Source organism: Stegostoma tigrinum, chromosome 3 (assembly GCF_030684315.1).
Source record: "Stegostoma tigrinum isolate sSteTig4 chromosome 3, sSteTig4.hap1, whole genome shotgun sequence".
Classification (NCBI taxonomy): Eukaryota; Metazoa; Chordata; class Chondrichthyes; order Orectolobiformes; family Stegostomatidae; genus Stegostoma; species Stegostoma tigrinum.
In genome coordinates this window covers 86,653,832-86,681,402 of record NC_081356.1, presented here as the reverse complement: position 1 = coordinate 86,681,402, position 27,571 = coordinate 86,653,832, and the positions used below count along the sequence as shown (strand labels likewise).

At 41.6% G+C, this 27,571-nt stretch overlaps 1 protein-coding gene across 10 annotated transcripts in view; it reads left to right on the top strand.

Annotated features, from left to right (window-relative positions):
• The first annotated feature begins 583 nt into the window (after positions 1–583).
• Positions 584–27,571, top strand: part of rgmb (repulsive guidance molecule BMP co-receptor b) — a 164,965-nt gene continuing 137,977 nt past the window's right edge. For 6 of the 10 annotated variants that reach the window (XM_059644733.1, XM_048527501.2, XM_048527504.2 and 3 more), the window contains exon 1: positions 584–808. The gene's annotated coding sequence lies outside the window, so the exon portion shown is untranslated. Of the gene's footprint in view, positions 809–18,053; positions 18,198–19,149; positions 19,299–27,571 lie in introns of all 10 variants that reach the window. The other 4 variants (XM_048527498.2, XM_048527499.2, XM_059644729.1 and 1 more) reach the window with 4 other exon arrangements.

Sequence of the window (27,571 nt, the reverse complement as noted above, 5' to 3'; positions counted from 1 at the left end):
TCAGTCCTCAATTATCTTACTGTTCCTTTGCTGTTGTTGGGTTAAAATATTGAAACTGCCTTTCTGATAGCAATATGAGTGTTCCCACACCATATCAACCTAAGCAGTTCCAGCAGAGAGCTTACTATCAAATTCTCCAAAGGAATTAGCCAGCCTAGACAGTGGCACAGTCACGTCCCATCTAGAATAAAAATCAGGCCTGACTTTCCAACTGGGAGAAGGTGCCAACTGTGATGAAAAGTAACTTCAGATGAATGATGGTTCTCTCTCCAGATTCGGCTTGGCCTTTTGCATGTACTCGTTTAAAATTTCCATTTTTGCATAATGATCAACATAAGCATATTAGTGATTATATAAGCATATTAGTGTTTACACTGTGGTGTACTTTTACAGTGCAAGGAGATAATTCTCGACTCCAACTGTAATCCACTATTCCTACGTAAACAGATGAATTGTAGCATATTACCAGTTTGCGAAAGCGCTGCCTGCTGCAGTCTGGGAGTTGTAGTCCGGTTGGCACCTACTGGGGATGGCGCCTTATTCCGTGGAACGTAGAACTACAAATCCCCGAGTTCAACGCTGCTGCGCAGGCTATTGCACGATCACAACATGGCTGCGCCCGTGATGCCTTCGAGAAGGAGCTGAGCTTTTGATGTGAGAGACGGGCTGATTCTTTCTTTAAAAACTTGTCGCACTCCCGAGGTGTACAAGTGGACCAGGAATACACCACTATTTGCAAAGATTGCTGCGAATTTGTACTATTTCATGGGCATCTTGGGCCTGAATTGGGAATATTTCTGACCCCCAAGTGAGTATAATTTCACCCATTTCGGCCTTTCAGGAGATTTACCGTGTGGTGCCAAATTGATTCAAATTGGATAAAACTCTCTTTGGACAGTGGCATTGTCTCTGAGATTATTGGCTGCAGTCCGAGAAGGAACAAGGGAATCTCTTCTCACTCCTGAGCTTTCACGTGTCGTGACAGAGGCCCCCGAGCTGCGGGGAATTGTTTTGATAAATGATCCGAGCTGCCAGCCCCAGGGAAAGTAGCTCCGCTCTCATAGAAAATAAGGGCGGCAGTAGGCCAATCAGCCCTTCGACCCTCCTCCGCCATTTAATATGGCTATGGCAGACGATCCAACTCAATAAAAACCAAAAGAACTGCGAATGCTGTAAATCAGGAACAAAAACAAAGTTGTTGGAAAAGCTCAGATCTGGCAGCATCTGTTTTGAGAAAGGGTCACTGGACCTGAAACGTTAACTCTGTTTTTTCCTTCATAGATGCTGCCAGACCTGCTGAGCTTTTCCAGCAACTTTTGTTTTTGTTCCATCCAACTCAATACCGGGTTCCTGTTTTCTCCCCATTCAATGTTTTGTATCCATATTATACTTTGTTTGCCATGCAATTGTCTGCTTACGTAATTTATCCGAATCACACAGATCAGATTCAGGAACTGCTACTGCCAAATGTTCAAATATTAAGGGAAAATGGGGTTGTAACGGTATCATAAATGATCTAAAACAAAAAAAGTTAGTCTTGTGATAGTTACCATGCCAGCTATCATAAATTGTCATGAAACCCCATTGTGTTTGCTAATGTCCTTCAGCGAATGCCCTTCCTTACTTGATCTAGCCTACATGTGAATCCATGCTCTCAGCAAATTGGTTAAATGTCCTCTGAAATGCCTTAGCAAGCCACTCAGTTCTAGGTAATTGGTAATGGGCAACAGCAACAACACCCATGTCATATGAAGTAGTAAAGACAGTAAATTGATATGTAATGTCATGGACCCTACTGATGTTTATGATCTTGTGCAGGAATTGTTCCCAGCTGTAGAAACTTGAGCTCTGAGGTTTGAGCTCAAGTGCTAGCTGGAGTCACTATGGTGCACCCACGGTGCTCAGAGTTACATGGATAATATGCTTAGAGTGATGGTCAAACTGGAGTAAGAGACTGGAGGAGGGAAGTGAATGGGGCTCCCATGTAGTGTGGGAGTCCCTGGGGTCCTGCTTACAAATCAGGCTTTCTATTTGGGAAGCTGCGGAGGGTGTGGATTCCTCAAGAAAGTTCAGACATAGCCAAGCTTTGGGCACTACAGGAGGGAAGGAAAGAAAAATGCAAGAACAATAGTGAAATGAGTCCGTTAGGGGAGCAAACAGATGTTCCTGTGGCAATCAACATTTATTCCAGGATGTAATGTTGGCTCATTGGTGCAGGATAAAGGATGTCACAGAGTGGCTACTGGATATTCTTTAGAGGGAGGGTGAATAGCCTGAGATTGTGGTCCATGTCAGTACCAATGAACATAGAACATTACAGCACAGTACAGGCCCTTCGGCCCTCGATGTTGTGCCGACCTGTCATACCGATCTCAAGCCCATCTAACCAACACTATTCCACGTACGTCCATATGCTTATCCAATGATGACTTAAATGTACCTAAAGTTGGCGAATCTACTAACATTGGAAATGAAGCAATATGCGGTCCTACAATCAGATTTTAGGGACCTTGGTAGAAAGTTGGCAAGTGGGGGCTAGTTCAGCTTTAATATATACATATTAATAAACAGTAATTAGCAGAATGCTACCAGTCCCATGTGCAAGTGAGTACAGTGAATGGGGCAGGCGGGAGGACTTTAGATTCCTAGGACACTGAGATGGGCTCATGGCAACCTGTACAATCCAGATGGGTTGCACCTGAACAGAGCTGAGGCTGAGTTCCTTGTGGCTCGTTTTGCAAGTACCATTGGAAGATCTTTAAACTGTCTTAAAGCTGGCACTAGCCTAGATAAGAGAAGTTAATAGGCGAAGTCTGAGAAGGGGAGAAAAGAAGTAGGATCAAAACTGAGTCAATGCGATGTGGAGCTGGAAGAACACAGGTCAGGCAGCATCAGAGGGGCATGAAAGTTGACATTCCAGGTTAGGACCCTTCATCAGTCCTCATGAAGGGCCCCGACCTAAAACATCTACTTTCCTGCTCTGCTTTTGCTGCTTGACCTGCTGTGTTCCTCCAGTTCCACGCTGTATTGACTCTGACTCCAGCATCTGCAGTTCTTGCTACCTCTAAGGATCAAAACAGAGTTAATGTGCTTGTGTGTAAATACATTGAATTGAATAAATAAGGTTGGGAAGTTACAGATGCAGATAACAATGTGAAAATATGGTGCTGTGACGGAACCCTAGCTCAAGGAACAGCAGAGTGGGTGTCAAGTTTTTCTGGGTATTAGTGATAATGGGAACTGCAGATGCTGTAGAATCCAAGATAACAAAGTGTGGAGCTGGATGAACACAGCAAGCCAAGCAGCATCTCAGGAGCACAAAAGCTGACGTTTCGGGCCTAGACCCTTCATCTGATGAAAGATCTAGGCCCGAAACTTCAGCTTTTGTGCTCCTGAGATGCTGCTTGGCCTGCTGTGTTCATCCAGCTCCACACTTTGTTTTTCTGGGTATTAGGTGTTTTAGAAACATAGAAAAGGAAGGAAAAGAGAATGGGTATCTGCATTCATTCAGGAGGACATTCAAAATATTGGAGAAGACAGATGTCTGAGAGTTCAAGACAGAGTCAATTTGGCCAGAGCTATGGAATAAAAAGGGTGCGATTTTATTATTCTGTGTAGTTTGCACACCATCAACTAGTGGAAAGGATGTAGAAGAACAAATCATCAGAAATTGTAGAGAAATGCCAACATTATAGAGTAGTTAAAATGGGAAACTTCAATTATCCAAACATGGGGATGCTGGCAAGTATAAGGGGCTGTGAGGGGTAAGTGCTCATGGATTGTTTGTAATAATTACCTACAACAAATCCAACCCAGCTAATTATTGCTACATTAGTCTACTCTTCAGCAAAGTGATGAATGGTATCATCGACAGTGCTATGAACTAGTACTTACTAAATAATAATGTTCACTGATGTTCAGTTTGAGTCCCACCAGGATCAGTCAGCTCCTGACTACATTATAGCTTTGGTTGAAATGTCTTCCCTGTGCCCTTTTTAATGATACAGAGGCATTTACTGTATGGGTTGCTCCTGCACACTGTCCACTTCCTAACCTTTGTCGTGGCCTAGCCAGCAATGACCACATCCTGTGAAAAATTTATTTTAAATTCAGACAGAAAAATTTCTGAATGGAAACTTTGGCCAGTATGTTGGAACAAATTTCAATCATGAGAACAGTTGACCTTAATTGCCCTTAGTAGCTGGCTCAGCAGCTGATATGAGAGTAGAAAATGTTGGAATTATGCAACAAGTTTGATATCAACTATTGATGGTGGCTTTTCTTCCACATCTTAAAACTTGTATATGTTTAGTCTAAATGGACAGCCAGAAAGTGAAATGGTGTCGAAAATTTAAAATATTCATAGTGATTCAGGATGCTTTCTCTTTAGGTGTTGAAGTTGAGATCTGTTGTGAGACAGATGTGCCTTGCGTGTCTGTACACACCGTGCCAGGTCTAGTGCAATGCTATAATTGTTCTCATAGGTAAAAATATTGTACTGCTTAATGCCTTGCCTCCATGAACACAAATAAACATGTTTGAAGATTGACCTAAATAATGAAGCCTACCACGTGTAGAGATCATCTGAATTGACGAAGACTCCCACTGAATGTTAGATTTACAATACCAAACTGGCTCTTTATGTGTATGAGAAATTAGAATTGCTAAGTCACCATTATGAAAATGTGATGTTATTTTCACGAATATTGATTGACTTGACCTCACTAGCAATTTGAAACTCATTAAATGTGCAGATTTGAAGGCAGCTGTAATGCACTCAGCAGCAAGTGCACAAAGCTGCTTCATTTCCTTGCTGGAAGTATTTTCTTTACATTATGTGCAGTATATATTAAAGCTGAACTAGCCCCCACCAGATTTGTGCACATGGGAGGTACTGATGGATTGAAAACCATATAATTACAACTTTTATCACATGTAATTTTGCTGATAGATTAAGAAAATTAAAACATTGATTAATCTTCAACAGAGAGTACCAGTCTTTTGTGTTGTTGCCTTGAGGGGCATTAAGATGCAGATTATTTTTAGCTAGAGGGTTTTTAAAGCTGTTGATGCTCCTGTCAGGTTTTCTTTTTTGTAAAGATGTCTTTGTTAAACTGTCAAAAAGGTACTTGGAATGTTATTTTCACCACAAGGCTTTGGTCATGAAAAGGATATTAACATAGAACATAGAACATTACAGCACAGTACAGGCCCTTTGGCCCTCTGTTGTGCTGACCTGTCATACCGACCTGAAGCCCATCTAACCTACACTATTCCATGTACGTCCATATGCTTATCCAATGACGACTTAAATGTACCTAAAGTTGTTGAATCTACTACCGTTGCAGGCAAAGTGTTCCATTCCCTTACTACTCTCTGAGTAAAGAAACCACCTCTGACATCTGTTCTATATCTTTCACCCCTCAATTTAAAGCTATGCCCCCTCGTGCTCGCCGTCACCATCCTAGGAAAAAGGCTCTCCCTATCCACCCTATCTAACCCTCTGATTATTTTATATGTTTCAATTAAGTCACCTCTCAACCTTCTCTCTAATGAAAACAGCCTCAAGTCCCTCAGCCTTTCCTCGTAAGACCTCCCCTCCATACCAGGTAACATCCTAGTAAATCTCCTCTGCACCCTTTCCAAAGTTTCCACATCCTCCTTATAATGCGGTGACCAGAACTGTACGCAATACTCCAAGTGTGGCTGCACCAGAGTTTTGTACAGCTGCAGCATAACCTCTTGGTTCCGGAACTCGATCCCTCTATTAATAAAAGCTAAAACACTGTATGCCTTCTTAACAGCCCTGTCAACCTGGGTGGCAACTTTCAAGGATCTGTGTACATGGACACTGAGATCTCTCTGCTCATCTACACTATCAAGAATCTTACCATTAGCAAATGGTAATTAATTTGAGGATGCACTTCTATTCTTTTGCTATATTAGCATGGGTACTACAATGAGAAAGGAAGACTGAAAATTATTTGAGACAATGAAGATTTTGTTGACTTGCTCGCTGAGCTGGTTTGTTTTTGTTCAGACGTTTCGTCACCATGCTAGGTAACATAATCAGTGAGGCCTCCGATGAAGTGACGTTATTCTACTCTGCTTGGAATTTATACTGTCCAGTCCATGATGGTGAACAGTATCATTTCCGGTTTTGTCCTGTACAGGTTTGTATATGGCGTCCAACTCTATATGTTTGTTGATTGCGTTACGGGTTGAGAACTGTGCCTCTAGGAATTCCCATGTGTGTCTATTTGGCTTGAGCTACTATTGGTTACGTTGTCCCAGTTAAACTGACCTCCATTGTCCAGGTTCATCGTGTTGTTTTGCTGCTAGCTGATGTTCATGTATTCTGATGGCTAGTTTCTGATGTAATATTTGTGGCAGTTGTTGCATGCTATTTTGTAAACTAAATTAGTTCTGCATATTGTGGTAATGGGGTCTTTCATTACAAGCAAACATTACATTGGGCAAACAGGAAGGAAACCATCAGAATACATAAACATCAGCGAGCAACAAAACAACATGATGATCTTTCGTTAATATCAGTACACTTGGACAATGAAGGCCATCAGTTTAACTGGGACAAGGTAACCATTGTAGCCCAAGCCAAACATAGACACACATGGGAATTCCTAGAGGCACGGCTGTCCACCCATAATGCAATCAACAAACATACAAAATGGGACCTCGTATGCAAACCCGTACAGGACAAAACTGGAAATGACCCTGTTCATGATAACAGACTGGACAGTATAAATTCCAAGTAGAGTAGAACAATGTTGCTTCACTGATGATGATACCTAGCATGGTGACGAAATATCTGAATGAAAACCCCAGCTTGGTGAGCAAGTCAACAACCTCACCCACAAACGAGCTACAAATCTTTGCTAAAACCTTAAACTATGAAGATTCCTCCTTTCTGAAACTTACGGATGAGTTTTAATCAAGTTGATGGGGGTCTTGCCTGTGGGTTGAGAGCCAGAAATGGCACTGCATTTCGTCATTGCAAGAAACTTTGCCATTTAAGTGTCAAAAGGTCGCTTAACTGCGTAACAATGGGCATTTTGACAAGATCAAGATGAAGGGCAGGGGGGTGCAAGTCTCACTACCTTAAAGGGGTTTGTGTGGTACTTCATTGTGTAGCAGCGCGGTGCTCTCTAAAGTACCCAACCCAAGGCCTGTGTTTACTTTGGGGGCTGGGCCACAGGTGAGTGATAATGGAGGTGGTTTGTGAGGTTTCCGTTACAGGGAAGGTGATTGGTCGCATAGACAGGATAGACTCGCCGTTCCCCTCAATAGGGCATTGTGTGCCCTTCAGTGATGGGGCCCCTAGTCTCTGCAGACCACCCGATAGTGTTTGCTTTTCAATTGTCTCACTTGGACAGTGTACCACCCCTCCCAGTTCTCCCAGTTGTTGGATGAATGCCGGAATCAACTTTCCTCCCACAGCCCAAAGATGTGCAGCCTAAATGGATTGGCCATGCTAAATTGCCTTAATGTCCAGGGATGTGTGGATTTGGTGGGTCTGTGAGGGATACTCTAAGGGTCTGTGTGGACCTTTTGGGCCAAAGAGCCTGTTTCTATATTGTAGGGGTTCTTTTTTCTCTGATCTGTCACCATTCTTCCCAATTAAGTGCCCCCTCACTGCCAATGCATCATGGGCAGGGCATTAATTTGAACCTATTTCTGCAACTTGCAATAAGCTGAAGGGCCTGTTCTGTGCTGTACTGTTCTATGTTCTATGTTCTATTTCTGTTTCAAATGGATGACTGCTGATTTTTAAATCTGTGATCCTTAGTTATAAATTCTTAGGTAAGAGGGAACATCTTTTCCATGTTCATTCTGTCAAGTCCATACAAAAGAAAGATGCAAATTCATTGGAGAGAGTGCAGAAGCAATTTATTGGAACAGTTTCAAGTATGAGAAATTTCAGCCATGAAGGTAGATTGAACAAGTTGGTACTGCTCTTTCTAGAGAGAAGGCTGAGAGAGGTTTTCAAAGCTGTGAGCAGACTGGACAGAGTAGATAGGTAAAAGCTGTTTCCACTTGTAAAAGAAACAAAAATGAGAGGACGTACAATTTAAGATGTAGGAAAAAGCTTTAATGTGTGAAATGCACTGCCTGGAAATGTTGTGGCGGCTGATTCAAATGAGACATCCATGAGGGCTTTGGATGATTATTTGAATAGTAGTAGTGTGCAGGGATATGGAGAAAAGGCAGGAGATTAGAGCTTGGTAGAGCCGATGCAGGCACATTGGACCAAATGGCCTCCTTCTGCACTGCCATAATGCTGTGATTCTGTTTCTCCATTTGAATGCAACAATTACATTCATCATTTTCTAATCTGAAGGAATTGTTCCTTAATTTGGGAAATTATTGAAAATTAAAAATTTCAAACTGATCAGTTATTAGGTGAAGGTGCTTTCACAATACAGTCAACTAGAAAATTTCAAGATAGTGACTTAGCCGAAGCCCTATTGGAGGAGCCCTTTGCAAAATCTGTTGCTGTTACATGCTAGGGAAGAGCTGGGGTCTGCAGTGGGAGCAGATTTTTTTTAATGAAGTCAGGACTGCTCCTTGACACATGCAGTGCAACTACTGCCACCCTGATCCTGCCCCAGCTCAACTTTTTAGCCTTTTCCAACCCTCCTTTTAGGAATTGTGGGCTGCTACTATTGAAGCAAGTGGGCCTGCTTTAATGACCTGCAGTATGCAAGTTGCCTGTGTGGATATGGCAGGTGTCAGCAACTGGCAAACAAAACTCTCATGTACAATTTGGTATCAGTCTTGACCTCTTGTTTCAAATGCAATGATATCTCCACAGCTTTGGGTCTTAGTCCAGGTAAAATTCTGTGTCTTGTGTGACAAAATACTACTGCATGGAGACAGGAAAGAGGGGGCAGGATTAAACTGATGGAAAGCACCAGGCTTCTTAAAATAATGCAATTGCTTTATTACTAATTATAGGATTTAATTGCTTTTACTGATTGGAGTTTGCACTTTTCTGCGCTTGGAAGGTGAACCATAGATAATCTTGGTGGTTCTTGCAATTTCAGCACATGCATAAATAGTGCAAGGCACCCTTTTATTACTTTGAATGGTCTCTTGCATAGAGTCATAGGGATATACAGCATGGAAACAGACCCTTTGGCCTAACTTGTCTATGCCGACCAGACTTCCTAAATTAATCTATCCCCTTTTGCCAGTATGTGGCCCATATCCATCTAAACCATTCCTATTCATATACCCATCTAAATGTCTTTTAAATGTAATTGTACCAACCCCCACCACTTTGTCTGGCAGCTCATTCCGTACACATTCTACCCACTGTGTGAAAAAATTGCCCCTTAGGTACCTTTTAAATCTGTGCCCTCTAGATTTGGATTTGTCCACCCTGGGGAATAGACCTTGGCTATTCACCCTATCCATGCCCATCATGATTTTATAAACCTGTATAAGGTCACCCCTCAGCCTCTGACAATCCAGGGAAAATAGCCCCAGCCTCTCCCTGTAGCTCAAACCCACCAACCCTGGCAATGTCATTCTGAATCTTTTTTGAACCCTTTCAAGTTTCACAACATCCTTCCTAATGCAGGGAGACCAGAATGGAGCACAGTTTTCCAAGTTGACCTAACCAATGACCTGCACAGCTACCGCATGACCTCCCAATTCCTATACTGAATGTACTGTCCAATAAAGGCGAGCACACCAAACGCCGCCTTCACTATCCTGTCTACCTGTGACTCCACTTTCAACCAACTATGAACCTGCACCGCAAGATCTCTTTGTTCAGCAAAACTCCCCAGGACTTTACCATTAAGTGTATTAGTCCTGCCCTGATTTTCCTTTTCAAAATGCAGCACCTCACATTTATCTAAATTAAGCTCCATCAGCCACTCTTTGGCCCATTGGCCCATCTGATCAAGGTCCCATTGTATTCCAAGGTAACCTTCGCTGTCCATGATACCTGCAATTTTGGTGTCATCTGAAAACTTACTAATGATACCTCCTATGTTCATATCTATATCACTTATACAAATGATGAAAATCTTTTAAATTGATTTGAGATACATGTGGAAACAAATGTTGCAAAGAATTTAAGTTTTTTTTTTCATTTAATCTCTATCATGAATTTGTTTTTCTTCTTAGTAATAGGATATGGTTCCTTTGCCCAGCCTGATGACAAATGGTAAAACTGACTCTAATTCGGAAAATTTTAAGGTTGAAATTCAAATATAAACATTTGAAATGGATTTTTTTCCTCTTGCCTTTGTAAACTGCTGGGATCCTTAACAACAGTAACGTCCTCTTCTTTGAGATGCAAAAATTATTGGAAAGTCTTTTCCCTGTTCTGAAAATATTCATTTTAAAATAGCAGGGTGCCTGAGCTTGACTGGTTCAGAGAGTAGATGGGACTTGAATCGTCATTTAGCATGGAAACAGACTCTTTTGTCAAACCAGTCCATGTCGACCATGTTTTCCAACTAAACTAGTCCCACCTACCTGCGCTTGACCCATATCCCTCTAAAGCTTTCCCAGTCAGAACTTAGCCAAATATCTTTAAACAATGTAACTGTACATGCTTCTGTTACTTTTTCTCTGACAGTTCTTTTTACACATGAACCACTTTTTTTTTAAAGAAAAAGTTATGCCTCACCTTTTTAAATCTTTCTCCTTTCACCTTAAAAGTATGTCCCCTAGTTCTGAACATCCACCCTAGGGAAAAGATTCTCCTGTTTTGGGAGAGGAACATTGTCCAGGACACTGATTTTTTTTTTAAACGTTGTGAAATCAAAACATTGTAGTTGCAAAAGAACAGCCTGCTAAAATGTCACTCATTGGCTCATGCCAGTTTTGACATCTTAGACTGAACTTATTAAAATTCAAAAGCAATAAGATGGGAAACTCTTCACTGACCATGACCACTAATGCCCAGCGATAGAGGTCTGTAAACAACACTGCAGTAAGTCACCAAGATTCCTGGGACAGTACGTTCTGAACCTGTGACTTCTCCCATTTAGCAGGACAAGGACAGCAAATGTATGGTAACATCATCCCATGCTCGCTTCACTTCAAGACACACACCATCCTGACTTAATATATTGTCCCTTCATCTCAGGTTGAAAATGTTGGAACTCCCTTAAAGCACCGTGGGTATCTCAGTTTGAAGAAATGGTGATGACATGTTGGGCTGAATGGTCTCTTTTGACTTTGAGATTCTGTGAAATCTATTTGTTTAGTTTGAGTTGTATTTACTTTAGTGAGCATTGTGAAAGGTTTACCTTAAATTTTGAACTTGAATTTTATCATTAACTCTCATGCTAATCGAGGCCTGTTGACAGATCTAGAGAGCGAGGTCTACCCATCTGCTTGGTTTAAATTGAGGATTTATATGCAAGGAAGTTTGAGTTGGCAGAGCAGCTCACCTTACTAGCAGGAATACTGCTAAGAATTGGCACTTGCCTCTTCTTTTGGCTATAGTGATAATATTCTATAGTATTCTTTATGCATGTTTTGTGGAAATTAGAGTTGGATTAGCACTACATTTTGACTATGATTTACTCTCAACGTTCCTTTATTGTTTCCAAGCATGTTTCCTGTGATAAATCACTTAACTTCAGTGATGGTTTATCATAGCTTCAGCTATCTGATTTTGGGTAACTAATCTGATGAGACCTCCCCACCACCATTCTTGGCACCTGCTCCATGGACCTCACTGTAAACCCCTACCCCTACTGTGATAGTCAAGTACCATCTGGCAACAAATTTCAGGTTGAAGCGTTAAGAAAGGTTACAAGTAGTTTGAAAATAGCTTTGAAAGGAATGGCGTAAATTGACTATTCAGTGCAAGCTAGTATGAAAGCAATAAAAATTGAACTTTGAGGCCGACCTTTGCATTTTCTGAGTGAGGTCACTTGTGGGTTTAGAGGTCAGGTTGCTTCTTGAATATTTATGGACTATAATGAGTTTCCATTGTGCCACTGCGATGTTAGCAAGTTGTTATTACTTCTGGTGGATCTGACAGACTGCTTGTGTTCCTTTTGAAACCTTTGCAGTCGAGTGCATTGTTGATGTAAGATATTTATTTGAGCCTGCAGAGCTTGCAGTGGCATTGCACTATGGACAGAGACACAGTGAGTTGGAACAGCTTACTCTAGGGGAAGAGCTAACCAAATGTAATTGCTGTCTTTAATATGACGGCATAGCCAGTGTCATTTCTGTCCAGAACAAAAAAAAGTAGCATTTCCTATTTCCAGTGCTGAACCAGTATCCTGACTCAACATTTAGCCATTGACGTCTAAGACTTATTAAAAAATACTGGATGATCAATATGTACTTTTGTGATACTAATTTGAATATGCAAGCTTGAGTCCTAATCCTTCAAGAGCAAACTAACGATGTATTATGGTAACACCAGATGTGCGAACTCCCATTATCTGGGCAGCATCTGCAGGGCATTTTGTATGTGTGGATAATGATTCAACTTCCAAATTATACTTTGAAAAAAATGACTAAGTTGCTGTATTTTGACCTGACCATGCACAAAGTCTTTCCTGCAGTCAGCATACAACTAGATTCCAACTAAAGCAATTTTCTCATATTGATCAACAGCACCCATTCTTCTATATTAAAAATAAAGTGCTGAAGAAACTCAGCAGGAATGCAAGGTCTGACAGCATCTGTGAAGAGAGAAATAGATTTCATGTATTGAATGCAATGTGACTCTTCTTTGGAACACTGCTGCCAGACCAGCTTTGTTTTATTTCAGATTTTATTTGAACACTCATTTTTCTCCCTCTTCTACTGTAGCAGCATTTTAGACAATGAAGATTTATTTGATTTGTTATGTCTCGAAGTGGTCCATATCTACTTCATTTCTTGAGGTAATTTATTATGTATTTGACAGTGACATCCACTTTGCACATAACAAAGTTATAAAACCATTCAAAAAAGATTTCTGTCACCTGCGTAAAAGCCCATTCAATATCAACATGGTTATTTCAAATCAAATAATAAATAATTCAACAAACAACTTAAAGAGCCTGAAAATGACGATGAACCGTTTTTTAAAAAAATCATTTATAAAACTGGTAAACTATAAGGTGATAGCTCATTTCTGAACTTAACTTACTCCCTATAATCCTTAACAATGTATTCTATAACATGCGTGATCTAAATATATGAAATAAGCCTACATTAGTGACAGATGATTAAATACTAATACCTGAACTACTTCTCAAATGGACAACTTTTCCATCCTGAAGTGTGGATGTCTTGGCTCCAAAAGTGGTCCCACCTTTCGCAGGCAGAAGAATAGGTGATTTTCCAAATTACGTTTCTGTTGTTCATTGTTAAAATAAAGCTGCAGCTGCCTCCAGCCCTGTCTGATTTTCATTAGTCAGGATTGAGAACAAGGTGTATGTGTATTGGAGCAGTTCTAAGCTGGATGGATGGCTTTAGGAAGTAGGGTACCCTTTTTGAGAGGTGCGGTAACCTTTTAGGTCTGGTCTCAGGACATGTTGTGGGGAGGCTGCATGCTTTTCGCAAGAGGTAAGATACTGTTTAAAAATAGATATGAAATTTTGGAAAAAGTGTATTAGCTCACTGGAACTGACAAAGAAAAATGTCAAAAATGACTATTAAGGCAATTTAAAATGCTGCCCTTTCATTATTTGGGGTAAAAAGGACTGTTTGGGAGTGTTTTGTTTTGTCATTGCTAGTTATTTCACATAAGCCTTGGTTTATGTTACTGGAATAGTGCTGCATGACTGATTTTCACAGTCTTCCATTATGATAGTGGGATGCTTGCCATTTCTCAGTTTGATTGACAGCTCAAAGTGATTATAGACCCTTAAAATTAGGACCATGAATTCAGGTTTGTTAGAAAGGCAAAGTTCTGTAATCTTGTCTTTTACAAAAGATTAAGTAGTTGAAAGAATGTAAATATAGTGCAAGGATTTTTTCTGGAAATCAATTCTGCAATAGATATTTGCAACTTCATTTTATTTATCCTCTGCTTAGGTCCTAAGATCGATCCTTGGTGGATTCTTTGTACAATGGCACGGTGGGGATGCGTTGTTTGTGTGCATTCAAATAAAGGCTGTGAAAAGTTGTGGGATGGTTAGAGATTGGTGTAATAGCTGTAAAGAAATAGGGTGGGCAGAGGGGTAAAGTTGCGTGGAGGGTTTGAAGGGCAGTGGGGTTGGGTGGGTGAGCATTAGTTAGCATGGAGAATCTGAGTATCAATGAGGGATTATTGAGTAGAGTGGTAGGTAGACAGCGACGGAATATAAGGAGTGTCTGTGCTGGGCTGAAGGGGAGTGATGCCTGGTGACCAGTTTATGAATTTTCTTTTCAGTCACTTTAATACAGTGTTGATGGACAAAAGTAGGCTTTCTGCCCATTCTGCCTTGGCAACCAGCCTTCTCCTCACTCATTCCATGGTCATCTGATAGGACTCTTATTCTTGGCATGCGTGCATTGTTGACTATGTCACCCCTTATTGTCCAGCCCTCATTGGCCAGAGGAGAGTAGTAGTCAACTACATTGCTGTTGGTCTGGAGTCACACTGTAGCCAGACCAAATGAGGATAACAGATTTCCTCTATTAAAGGGCATTAATGAACCAGATGGATGTCACAGTAGTTGACAGTGGCTACATAGTCATTTTTGGGCCAGCTCTTTAGTTCCAGTTTTTAATGAATTCACATTTCACCATCTGCCGTGATGGGATTCAAACTCATGTCACAAGTACAGAATGCTGGTCTAGTGACATTACCACTAAGCCATTACCTCCCATCATTCTCAAATCATCATTCTGCACTAGATTTGATCTCTCATTTTAAAAAGGCAAGATAGAAAGAGCTTATAGTCTGTGTCACTCTGTAACACTGCAGGTTTGTTGTCTTGAACCGTCAAAAATTATTGGTATTTGAAGACTGGATTGAAACTGTCAACTGTGCGTTTGCTTTCCTTGTTTGTTGATAGGATGGACATCAGCTGCATTAAAGGGAAAAGCAAAGCCTGAAATTTCTGTAATAAAAAGCAGACCAGCACTTGGGTAGCACAGTATTTAGAAAAATGAAGCCTATCATATATATTTTGGAAAATGTTTAACTGCATCCGGTATTTTCATTCATTCTGAATTTAGCGGTTTGATATTTATTGCCTGAGACTATCAACTGAGGCACCAAATGAGCCATTGCACAGATTGAAACACACACTGTTTCTGATTCAAGATAATAAAATGTGAGGCTGGATGAACACAGCAGGCCCAGCAGCATCAGCTGCTGGTTATGTGAGGATGAGATAAGGTATTTTTGAAAGAAAATAACAGGTAATCTGGACTCGTTCAGAATGCAGAGAAGAGCTATAATGTGCACGGAGATGCTGCTGGGCCTGCTGTGTTCATCCAGCCTCACATTTTATTATCTTGGATTCTCCAGCATCTGCAGTTCCCATTATCACTGTTTCTGATTCAGTCAGATCTTTGGATTACCTTCATCAGATTGGTTTGGAGCCTGACCTAACAAACTGGACATTAAAGTGTGAAACGGATGGAACCTCAGGGCCATTCAGTTACACTTGTTTTCTTTTTTAAGCAAAACGATGGGCAGATCATCATTCTGCACACAACAATGGATTCAAGCAGCAGCTCCTGAGCTCCAAGATTGGTAACGACTCTGTTTTTATCCCACCCATTGACTCAACCCGCCCTGTGATAATACTATGACCCAGGCATTTTCTTCCGGGCTGCACTGCGTATGTCCAGTGCAGGATGAAGAGAGGGAGAATATATTTGACCTGGAAAAGCCTGGTGTTGCTTTGAATTTTTGTTCATACCTTTTCGATACTAATTGATCAGATCAGGGTAGTGGTTAACTCTGGTGGAATTAGTGAGTGTAGTTGGTCTTTGTTCAATTACAAAATTAATACAATGAAGGTAAATGACATTTGGTTTTAGTGCTTTCCTCTTGATCCCACTTTGCTGCAGGCTTTTTGAATCAGCTGTTGTTTGCTGATTTTCATGCATAATACATTAAACACATATGGCCATTTGAGGCGGTAGGGCTCTAGGGCAAAGATGATCCTGGGAGATAGCAAGAATTGCACATGCTGGAATCAGAGTCAATACAGTGTAGAGCTGGAAGAACACAGCAGGTCACGCACCATTAGTGCAGTAGGAGAGTTGACGTTTTAGGCCCAGACCCTTCAATTGAACTGGGGAGGAGGAAGGGAGCTGGGAAGTAAATAGAGGGAAGAGGGATGGGCCTTAACATGGAATTCACTGGTCTCCAAATCTCCCTACCCCCATCCTCGTGCCATGTCCAGTCTTCCCTCTCATCTGTCTCCCTGACTTGACAGTACCTGTCCATCTCCATCCCTAGCTATCCGCCCTGCCTTCCCGACTGACTAGTCTTCTCTATCCCTACCTGCAACCACCTATCACCATCCCACTTACCTTCCCCCAGCCCTACCCCTCCTGTCTGTACTTATTTCTCAGCTCCCTTCTCCTCCCCAGACCTGATGAAGGGTCTAGGCCTGAAACGTCAACTCTCCAGCTCCTCTGATGCCGCCTGACCTGATGTGTTCTTCCAGCTCCACACTGCATCAATAAGGATGATCCTGTGCTGCTGGTTATGTGAGGGTGAGATAAGGTATTTTTGAAAGAAAATAACAGGTAATCTGGACTTGTTCAGAATGCAGAGAAGAGCTATAATGTGCACGGAGTTTCAGTACAGTTTTGACTGAAAGGTGCTTTCTGCTTTTCTTCTTTGTTCATTTCACCACATAAGTTTCTTTTGCATACTGCCTGTCTTTTGAGCCACCTCTTCCAGTTAAAACCTTGTGGAAGTACTTTGCAATACAGCCACTTGTCGGAAACGTTTGAACGAAAGCAATAATAATATGCAGTGTCAGTGGTGAATGTTGTTGTGCTGCCTTGGCTTGCTTTAGGCTTTTGTTTGCACTTACTTTTGGGATGATCTTTTAATTTTCTTTATTAAAATAAATGAGTATTGTAATCTGGAGTAATATCATAACTGGAGTAACTCATATCCACTTTACTGAACATGTATCTCAGCTGGAGAAACAATTAATTTCATATTTAATGTTAAATTGTCATATAATTGAATTCTGCTAAAGTCTGTGCCTACTCTGCTGTTAAAATCCAAATAGGATTTCAGAAACATGTTCTGAAAGTTCTAGCTTTTGGCTTCTAACAGAGAACTCATGATTTATAGCTATCTTTCTAGATATCTCTCTGATCTATGCATGTCCAAAGAAAGACAAACTATTCAGCTTTAGAGATATTTTTGTTTGAATTAAAAATGACTGCTATTTAACGGTCTCAAACTATAAATTCAGCAGGCTAATTTGGTAGGCCAAGTAATTAAATCCTAACTAGATGATGACTTTAATTGACAAAACAGATGGCAGTAAAAAGAAGTGAGTATAACAAGGGCACTACCTTATGAATTTAGAAGTATTATTTCAGAATTGTTATTTTATAAGGTTTTCTTTTTGGGAAATTTTCTTATTGCTGCTGCATGAAAGAGACTTCAGCACACAATTTGTTTTGCAAGATGGTGGATGACTGAGGAAGGCTCCTTTATATGATTCTTTTTGCCAGCTGGTCACAAAGGAAGACTAATAACAAAGGATACTCCATTTCTATCTAAGCATTGAAATCAAAATAAAACTTTGGCTGTTCAGTTTTGATTTTGTTTCAATTTGTTATCTTGAAGTTGATTAATAAGCTTATTAGAAAACAATAGTTAGTGTACATGGCTAATTAAAGTTGCCTGTAAATTGAAAAGGTAGAAGTGAAATGATCAGAAATACAGGATATTATCTTGCTGTCATCTGAAACTGAAACGTTATGCCCTCATTTAGGCAATAAGTGCAGGTACAATGACATGGTAAAACTCTTTCTAAATGACACTTCACTAAAAATTAACATGCCATCATTATTGTGCAATTAATGTATCTTCTACTAGGATTGTTTGTATGGAAGCTATTTGCAAACATTTTCTGAAATTTCAGGTCCTGACGTAAATTTTCCATCTGTGCAGCACTTGAAACGGGCCGATGAACCCATTTCGTGACTTTAATGAGGGAGGCAGCTGTGAAAGCAAACCTTTTGCAGTGGAGGTCACTTGGATAAGTTGATGTTTTAAATGTCTAAAGGTACAGACATAGTCTGTTTTCTTTTTTGCTTTGTTTTAACCTTTTAAAGAAAATAAGAAGAAAGCAGCAAGCATATTACCCTAATAATATAATGTTCAACTCCCAGCTGACCCAGCACTGTAAAACAATATAAATTGTTTTAATTATAAAAATTAAACTCCGTGCAGTCAAGTGCTAAGTTATATAGCTGACTTTTCCAGTCTTACTTGGACATTTACCAGAAATGTAGACTCAAAAGTGAATCAAAAATGAATTATGAAGATGCAATTTTATGCTTGAAATAGCCTATAGTTAAACACACATGATGGAGCCTTGATAGTTTAGATGGTGCCTTGCACTGCATTAAAAATAATTGTTAATAACCTTCATGTTTGCAGTTAGAAAGAATTAGAATAATGTACAAAATAACGTAATGAAACTTTATTGTGTATACTTTATTACACTGATGTGTTAACAGTTGTGTGTGAAGTAATGCTTTTCAGCCCTCATAAATGATCAGACTAATTAAAGTTATTTCATCAGCTAACTACATCGAACTCCCAGATCTGACATAATACCAGAAAATGTGTGTGTTTTAAACAGTGTATTGTTTCCATATTTGTAAAATGCTGCACAAACGGAAAGGATTAAGTGTCTAAGCAAATGCTGCAAACACATCTGCAACAATCATTCTGCCAGATCAGTTTGTACAACTCTGATCATTTAAGCTGAAAGAATGTGGATTCAAGGACTTAAGCATGTGGATGTATTTTCAAACCACTTGGGGTAAATGGGCCAAAAAATAGTTTTTAAAAAAAAACCCTAAAACTGCAGATTGTTTGTCATAGCTTAGAAACGTCTAGTTTAGCTTGTGACAATTAATGTTTATTTGAAATATTTTAGCACCTGATGAGTAATAATCTTGAGGAATAGGTCATTTCAGCCCTGGATCTTATCTAGCTTTTCTTTTTAGGTCATGGCTGACCTGTAGCTGAATTCCATTTAGCCATCCAGAATCCAATTACTGATAGCCTCTGCTTCTAAACATGTATTGGCGAATGATTTGTCTTAGTGCTATTCAGACTGTGTTGAATCTACAGGGGCAACCCAAATCCTTCAATGGTAAGTCTTAGCCACTTGAAGTGGATTTATATGTACAAGCTTTCTGTCATCACTGATGCCAGTCTTGGAAAAGTTCAGTTGTCCTGGCATTCACACCCCTTTGGAAAGAGTTCCAGCTGCTTATTACCTTTTTATGTCAAGGTGACAAAAAAAACCTCCTTGTAATTTTTTTTAGAACTAATTTTATGTCTCTGCCTATTATCGACTTTTCTGTAAGAAGAAAAGCTTCTCTGGATCCATTCTCCAACTGCCGTCGAGACATCAACCGCCTCAACCTCTCCACCCCTCTCACCCACTCCAACCTCTCCCCCGCAGAACGGGCAGCCCTCCGCTCCCTCCGCTCCAACCCCAACCTCACCATCAAACCCGCAGACAAGGGTGGCGCAGTGGTAGTATGGCGCACTGACCTCTACATCGCCGAGGCCAGACGCCAACTCTCCGACACCACCTCCTACCGCCTCCTCGATCATGACCCCACACCCGAGCACCAAACCATCATCTCCAACACCATTCATGACCTCATCACCTCAGGGGACCTCCCACCCACAGCCTCCAACCTCATTGTTCCCCAACCCCGCACGGCCCGTTTCTATCTCCTTCCCAAAATCCACAAACCTGCCTGCCCTGGTCGACCCATCGTCTCAGCCTGCTCCTGCCCCACCGAACTCATCTCCACCTATCTGGACTCCATTTTCTCCCCTTTGGTCCAGGAACTCCCCACCTATGTCCGTGACACCACCCACGCCCTCCACCTCCTCCAGGACTTCCAATTCCCTGGCCCCCAACACCTCATATTCACCATGGACGTCCAGTCCCTGTACACCTGCATTCCGCATGGAGATGGCCTCAAGGCCCTCCGCTTCTTCCTGTCCCGCAGGCCCGACCAGGCCCCCTCCACCGACACTCTCATCCGCCTAGCTGAACTCGTCCTCACACTCAACAACTTCTCTTTTGACTCCTCCCACTTCCTACAGACTAAGGGGGTGGCCATGGGCACCCGCATGGGCCCCAGCTATGCCTGCCTCTTTGTAGGTTATGTGGAACAGTCCCTCTTCCGCACCTACACAGGCCCCAAACCCCACCTCTTCCTCCGTTACATTGATGACTGTATCGGCGCCGCCTCTTGCTCCCCAGAGGAGCTCGAACAGTTCATCCACTTCACCAACACCTTCCACCCCAACCTTCAGTTCACCTGGGCCATCTCCAGCACATCCCTCACCTTCCTGGACCTCTCAGTCTCCATCTCAGGCAACCAGCTTGTAACTGATGTCCATTTCAAACCCACCGACTCCCACAGCTACCTAGAATACACCTCCTCCCACCCACCCTCCTGCAAAAATTCCATCCCCTATTCCCAATTCCTCCGCCTCCGCCGCATCTGCTCCCACGATAAGACATGCCACTCCCGCACATCCCAGATGTCCAAGTTCTTTAAGGACCGCAACTTTCCCCCCACGGTGATTGAGAACGCCCTTGACCGCGTCTCCCGTATTTCCCGCAACACATCCCTCACACCCCGCCCCCGCCACAACCGCCCTAAGAGGATCCCCCTCGTTCTCACACACCACCCTACCAACCTCCGGATACAACGCATTATCCTCCGACACTTCCGCCATTTACAATCCGACGCCACCACCCAAGACATTTTTCCATCCCCTCCCCTGTCTGCTTTCCGGAGAGACCACTCTCTCCGTGACTCCCTTGTTCGCTCCACACTGCCCTCCAACCCCACCACACCCGGCACCTTCCCCTGCAACCGCAGGAAATGCTACACTTGCCCTCACACCTCCCCCCTCACCCCTATCACAGGCCCCAAGATGACATTCCACATTAAGCAGAGGTTCACCTGCACATCTGCCAATGTGGTATACTGCATCCACTGTACCCGGTGCGGCTTCCTCTACATTGGGGAAACCAAGCGGAGGCTTGGGGACCGCTTTGCAGAACACCTCCGCTCAGTTCGCAACAAACAACTGCACCTCCCAGTCGCAAACCATTTCCACTCCCCCTCCCATTCTCTTGATGACATGTCCATCATGGGCCTCCTGCACTGCCACAATGATGCCACCCGAAGGTTGCAGGAACAGCAACTCATATTCCGCCTGGGAACCCTGCAGCCATATGGTATCAATGTGGACTTCACCAGTTTCAAAATCTCCCCTTCCCCTACTGCATCCCTAAACCAGCCCAGTGCATCCCCTTCCCCCCCACTGCACCACACAACCAGCCCAGCTCTTCCCCCCCCACCCACTGCATCCCAAAACCAGTCCAACCTGTCTCTGCCTCCCTAACCGGTTCTTCCTCTCACCCATCCCTTCCTCCCACCCCAAGCCGCACCCCCAGCTACCTACTAACCTCATCCCACCTCCTTGACCTGTCCGTCTTCCCTGGACTGACCTATCCCCTCCCTACCTCCCCACCTACACCCTCTCCACCTATCTTCTTTACTCTCCATCTTCGGTCCGCCTCCCCCTCTCTCCCTATTTATTCCAGTTCCCTCCCCCCATCCCCCTCTCTGATGAAGGGTCTAGGCCCGAAACGTCAGCTTTTGTGCTCCTGAGATGCTGCTTGGCCTGCTGTGTTCATCCAGCCTCACACTTTATTATCTGGGTCCATTCTGTACTGTTTCCCCTTCCAAAACTAATATACACTTTCTAGATCGTATTGCCCAAACTAAATGCTTTAATGCAGAGGGATTCTGATCAAGGCTCTGACTGAAGCATAGAGTTATACAGCTTGGAATTGGACCCTTTGGCTCATCATTTGTATGCTGACCAAGGAGCACCATACTTACTGTGCCCTGTCATTTTAAATGCACGTCTGGATACTACTTAAATGTTATGAGGTTACCTGCCTCCACTATGCTCTCAGCAACGTCCTTCTAACACTCTCTGGATTTTTTTTTCACTCAGATCTCCTTTTAAATCCCTTACTTGTCATCCCTAAACCTATGCCCTCTGGTCTTAGACATATCTGCGACATCTCTGTCTGTGCCCCTCATAATTTTGTATAGCTAACCCCTCTCCCTCCCAGTCGTCTCCTGCTCAAAGGAAAACAAACCCACACTATCCAGTCTCTCCATGTAACTGAGACTTTTCATTTTCTGCAACATGGCAGTGAATCTACTCTGCACACTCTCCAGTGCAATCACATTCTTTTGATTGTGCAGTTCTGGTTGCCACACTCAGTATTCCATCTATGGCTAAACCAATGTTTTATAAATTTCTAACAGGACTTTGTTGCTCCTATATTCAGTGCCATGGCTGATGAGGATGAGCATCGCGTGTGCCTTCTTCACCATCCTGTCAATCTGTGCTGATACTTTCTTACATCTCTGGACTTGTGCACCAAGGCCCTTTTTGTTCCTCAGTACTCCCTAGAGATCTACCATTCATTGTGTGTATCCCTCCCTTATTGCATCTCCCAAAATGCCTCATCTCACACTTATCAGGATTAATTAAATCTGCCAAACATAACCATAACCTTTGTATTTTGGCTCCTTTCCTACAAAGGACAGTGTTTAATCAGCATGTTTGATAATGTTTGCACTTAAGCACAGTAGTTTTTACAGGGGTGCTTTGTCTACTTGGACATCCAAATTTTGTTTCTTCTCCATGCCCTGTAATCTCTCAACCGTTTATAAAATATTCCAATTTGCCTTCCTCAGATCTGGAGTAATTGACCTCTCACTTCTACACACTGAACTTCATCTGCCAGCGTCTTGCCCACTCATTAATCAATGATTACAAAATAGGATTGTTACTTTAAGCATGGTGCTCGCATCTTGCACGTTAGTGGGTAGAGTTGCAATGAGATCTTCAATACATTTTTGTGCGAAGAAAGCTTCAAATCTGGAACGCAAGTAATTTTTTGGCGTTTTTATTTTGTTCATTATTTGAGGTGGTACAAGAAGACGTTTATCTTAGCTAGTGTTCTGTACATCACGTGCTTTTATTTACAGAATAATTAAAGTCGGCAATTCTTTTTAGATTTCTTCTGCTCGTTTATGTAATGTTAAGGGTGCCAATGCCTGCATAATTTGTTAATCGCTTGTGTCCATAGCGAAATCACCGTATTTAAAATAACTTCAACTACTTCATTTTGCTTTGACTGTTTTTTGTACGTTTTAAAGTTCATTTATGTATATTAAGTCAACTATATTCAAAAATACTTCTGATTTTGCCACAATTTGAAGCGGTGAATATGTTCTTGGGTATATGTAATTTTTTTTTCTATCAAAGAATTTGTTTGTGGTCACAGGCAAATTTGTGAATGCTAGTTTTCTTTAAACACCCATCGGTTCTCCTGAATTATGGTTAATTGCTTCCTTTAGAGAGCAGCTGTCTCTTTAATTATTTTCTGCCTTCATAATGCACCAATCATATTCACATTTGCTAGACCAACTTTTGGTCTATCGGGCATCTACTTTATCTTGCTTCCCTTATCCACTTCCAGGGAAAAGTTGAACCGCCCCACCTTTAAGTAATTTTCCTCCCACTGGCGGATAGCAGGATATCATCTACAATTCTAGAACTTCGGACCATTGGTCTTGAGTTGAAAAATGTTAGGAAGCATTCTTGTTGACCACTCCATCTATCTGACCTGTTGTGGCGCTGCCTTTGCTTTGTGCATCAGCTCCATGCTTAGTGTGTACTCTTGCTTACAGGAATATGATAGCGTAGTGGTTATGTTACTGGACTATTATTCCAGAGACATGAGTAGAAATCTTGTCACAGCAGTAGGGAATTTAAATTCAGTGAATGACTTCAAAATAAATATTGTGTAAAAAGCTGGCATCAGTATTATTGAATCTGAAACTTGCCGATTGTTTGCTAATAGAAAGTCTGCTGCTCTTAAACAGTCCGATCTATATCTGACTCACACCCAACATGGTTGTCCACACTCTGAAATGGCGTAGCGAACCAATCTGTTTTATTCGTGACAGTAGGAACTGCAAATGCTGGAGAATGCGAGATAATAAAGTGTAGAGCTGGTTTTGGGCCTGTGTTCGTCCACCTCTACACTCTGTTTTATTAGCCTGCTGGGGAAGAATAATCATGGGGAGAGTTTTTTTTAAACTTCATTAACTATGTGGCCCTTTTGAAAGATGTTGAATTAAATTACATTTACAATGAAGGCAAAGAATGCACTTTGCAGGTACCTCTGTAGTGATAGGCAAAACAGTTTCAACACTGACTGAGGAACAGTGAAAGAGACAAGAGAGAAAGAAAATATTAGCAGATCCAGGAAGGGATTAACAGTGTGACAGGTAGCAAACATTTGGATGATAATTACATTCAATTAATTGTAAATTTTAAAGGAAGAGTTGCAATTGCTGTTCAGGCATTAAATTGCTAGCTTGTCAGTGTAAGTAGGAAAAAGACATAAGGGCAGCCATCTCATAATATCCCAAATGGTAATGCATTTGTGGCATATTTCCCATCGACTCAGTTAACAATGAAATGTTGTAAAATGGGCTATTCTGTATCTTAGAAATAAACAACTGTGCAACTGTCCTTACTTTGTTCTAATGATGTGTTTTCATTTTTGCACAGTTATTGTCATTAAGCGTTCAAACCTAATTTCTGTACGTGACAACAAAGTTTAAAAACAAAACCCCAGGCAGTCAGTTTGTTCTTTTCAATTTGCCATACCCCAGGCAGAGCACTGACGTCATTTCCCATGTCCAGCAGGGATGGTTCGTCGGGTAGACTCAGGACAGGCAGTCTTTGCTACCCCTGTGTTCATTCGGGTGAAAATATTTATGTTTGTGTTCCATAAGAGCAGCAATATGCTCTGTACTGAATGAAGTGAACTGACATTTGGGAGGGAACCATTTTGCTGATTAGAAACAGATCCTGGTTCCAACTGTTATGATCCCAGCTGATGTTATTACTGGCAAGTCAGATTCCACACTGACTTCTGGCTTGATAGATCAGGTTTTGCTTTTTCTTTGGTTTTAGTGAGGTGGCCTTTCACCAAAATACAAACACGCAATGCTGCAGATTTGGGTTTGACAATACACAGAAGTTTATTACACGAAAGAAATGAAATTAAATTGAATAAATCAAGCTATTTACATATAACATTCATGTGTACTATTTATATAAAAAGCTTCTGCAACATGATAAACTGCCAGGCCTTTAGACTCAAAAACACCTCTTTACAATAGGTATACTGGAGAAAACTCCCTTCTCTTTTATATTTATAGATCATAAGTTAACAGTGGTTTCAACTTCCCATCTTGAGAATCTGATAGGCTCTTCCCAGAGCCTTCACACAACCCAGCTTAGAATTACTCAGCTTCAAACTATTCCTTTTAAGGTTTGTAACCAAATATTTCTAAATTTTTAAACAAATTTTTTAAACAGAGATTCTAGCTGAAGTAACCTATTCCTTAACAGTCCAAAACTACCTCCCTTTCTGAGGAGCAACTGTTTTTACACATCTAACTTCAGTCGAGACTTCTGCAAACTACACAAACTAAAATGGGAAAAGGTTTTCTCGATGTGTTTGTTTCCATGAATAAAGATCAATCCTTGACCTTGTTAGCTGTTTACCTTTTCACTCCTAAAACTTTCCCAGTGAAACAAATTCCTACTCCCTGAACACACTCTCTTTTTCTCTCTCTCTCGTTCTTTCGCTCTTTTCTCTGTCCGTCACACTCTCTCTGTCCGTCACACTCTCTCTGTCCGTCACACTCTCTCTGTCCGTCACACTCTCTCTGTCCGTCACACACTCTCTGTCCGTCACTCCCCCTCCCTCCCCCTCCCTCCCCCTCCCTCCCCCTCCCTCTCTCGCGCCCTCTACCACTGCCTTCTCCCACTCCCCCCTCCCTCCCCCCCCCTCGCTCTTTTCTTTCTCTCTCTCTCTCTCTCTCTCTCTCTCTCTCTCTCTCTCTCGCGCCCTTCCCTCACGTCCTTCCCTCCCCCCCTCGCCCTCTTTCCTCTCTCCCTCTTTCCTCTCTCCCAAGTTAATTGTTAAAACTTTTCAGGCACACAGAAAACGCATTTGTGTCTTTTTAGAGGTTTGAAAAAAATCTGAACTAAATGATATTTTAAATATTGTATATAAATCTCACACATTGCGTCACACTTCAAGCAGATTCTCGAACAATGCAGAGTCCCACCCTGTATCCACAGACCTTCTATCAAGCGTCTAGCCTCCTGCCCCTTGAATTATTGCTGTCAGGTTATTCCCCACGACACAGTTTTGGCTTCAGTCAGTGAAGGTACTCTGTGAGAGGCTGCTTGGTGTGCATGCTGCTGTATGGTACCTGGACCTGATGTTTGCTCAGTTCCCTGGCTCAAAGAAATTTAAAATACATGGCAACATCCTTTTGTGATATATTGTTCAAGTTGAACTCAATGCCGTATAATGTGCAAGGAGGAAGGTATTGGGCAGCACTCTGTCTAGCCGATGAAAGTAAATGATTTCACGTCACGACTTTTTCGTAGAAGGAATTTCTCCTTATCATTGTCTTAAATGGATGACCTCTTATTTTCAAGATATTTTCTGGTCCTCTACTCTCTCACGAGGGGGAAAGAATCTGCCAAGCTTCCTAAGAATTTTGTATGTTTCAATAAGGTTTCCCCTCCATTCTTCTAAACTCCAGTAAGTGCAGGCTCAATCTATTTAGCCAGATTTTTGTCCACTCATTTGACCTGTCTCTGTTCTTGATGCTTTGTGCCATTCTTACCATTTTGTTTCCCATGTGTTATTCTTTCATTGGTAAACTGGGATTAGGGGAGTAGATGTACTACTGCCAAGTCATTTATATATTGTGGCCTCACTACCGATCTCTGTGGCACTCCACTCGATTCTACCTTAAAAATGCCTCCTTTATGCAAACTTTCTATTTGAGAGCTCTGCCCACAGTTTTATTAATAAACTAATCCTTTTTCCATGCCAATGTACTGCTCTTGACATCATGTGTTCTTATCTTATTACATACAGTACCTTATTGAGTATTTTTTTGGAAATCCAGATTATATTACATCTACTGATTCCCCTCAAAGAATTCTAATGTCTTTGTCAGGCATAATTTCACATTCATGAAACCATGCTGGTTCTAATATGAATTTCAAAAAGCTCAACAATTAAACCCTTTTCAATTTCAGAAACCTCTGTGTGTTTTATTTTTATGTATTGATCTTGAATTCAGTTTTGTTTTACTCCATCAAAACAAGTTGATGCATGCTAAGAGGTAAAAGAAAATCCCTCCATATAATTTGTAGGCAGTTAATACATGCAATACCTTCCTATGGAATACG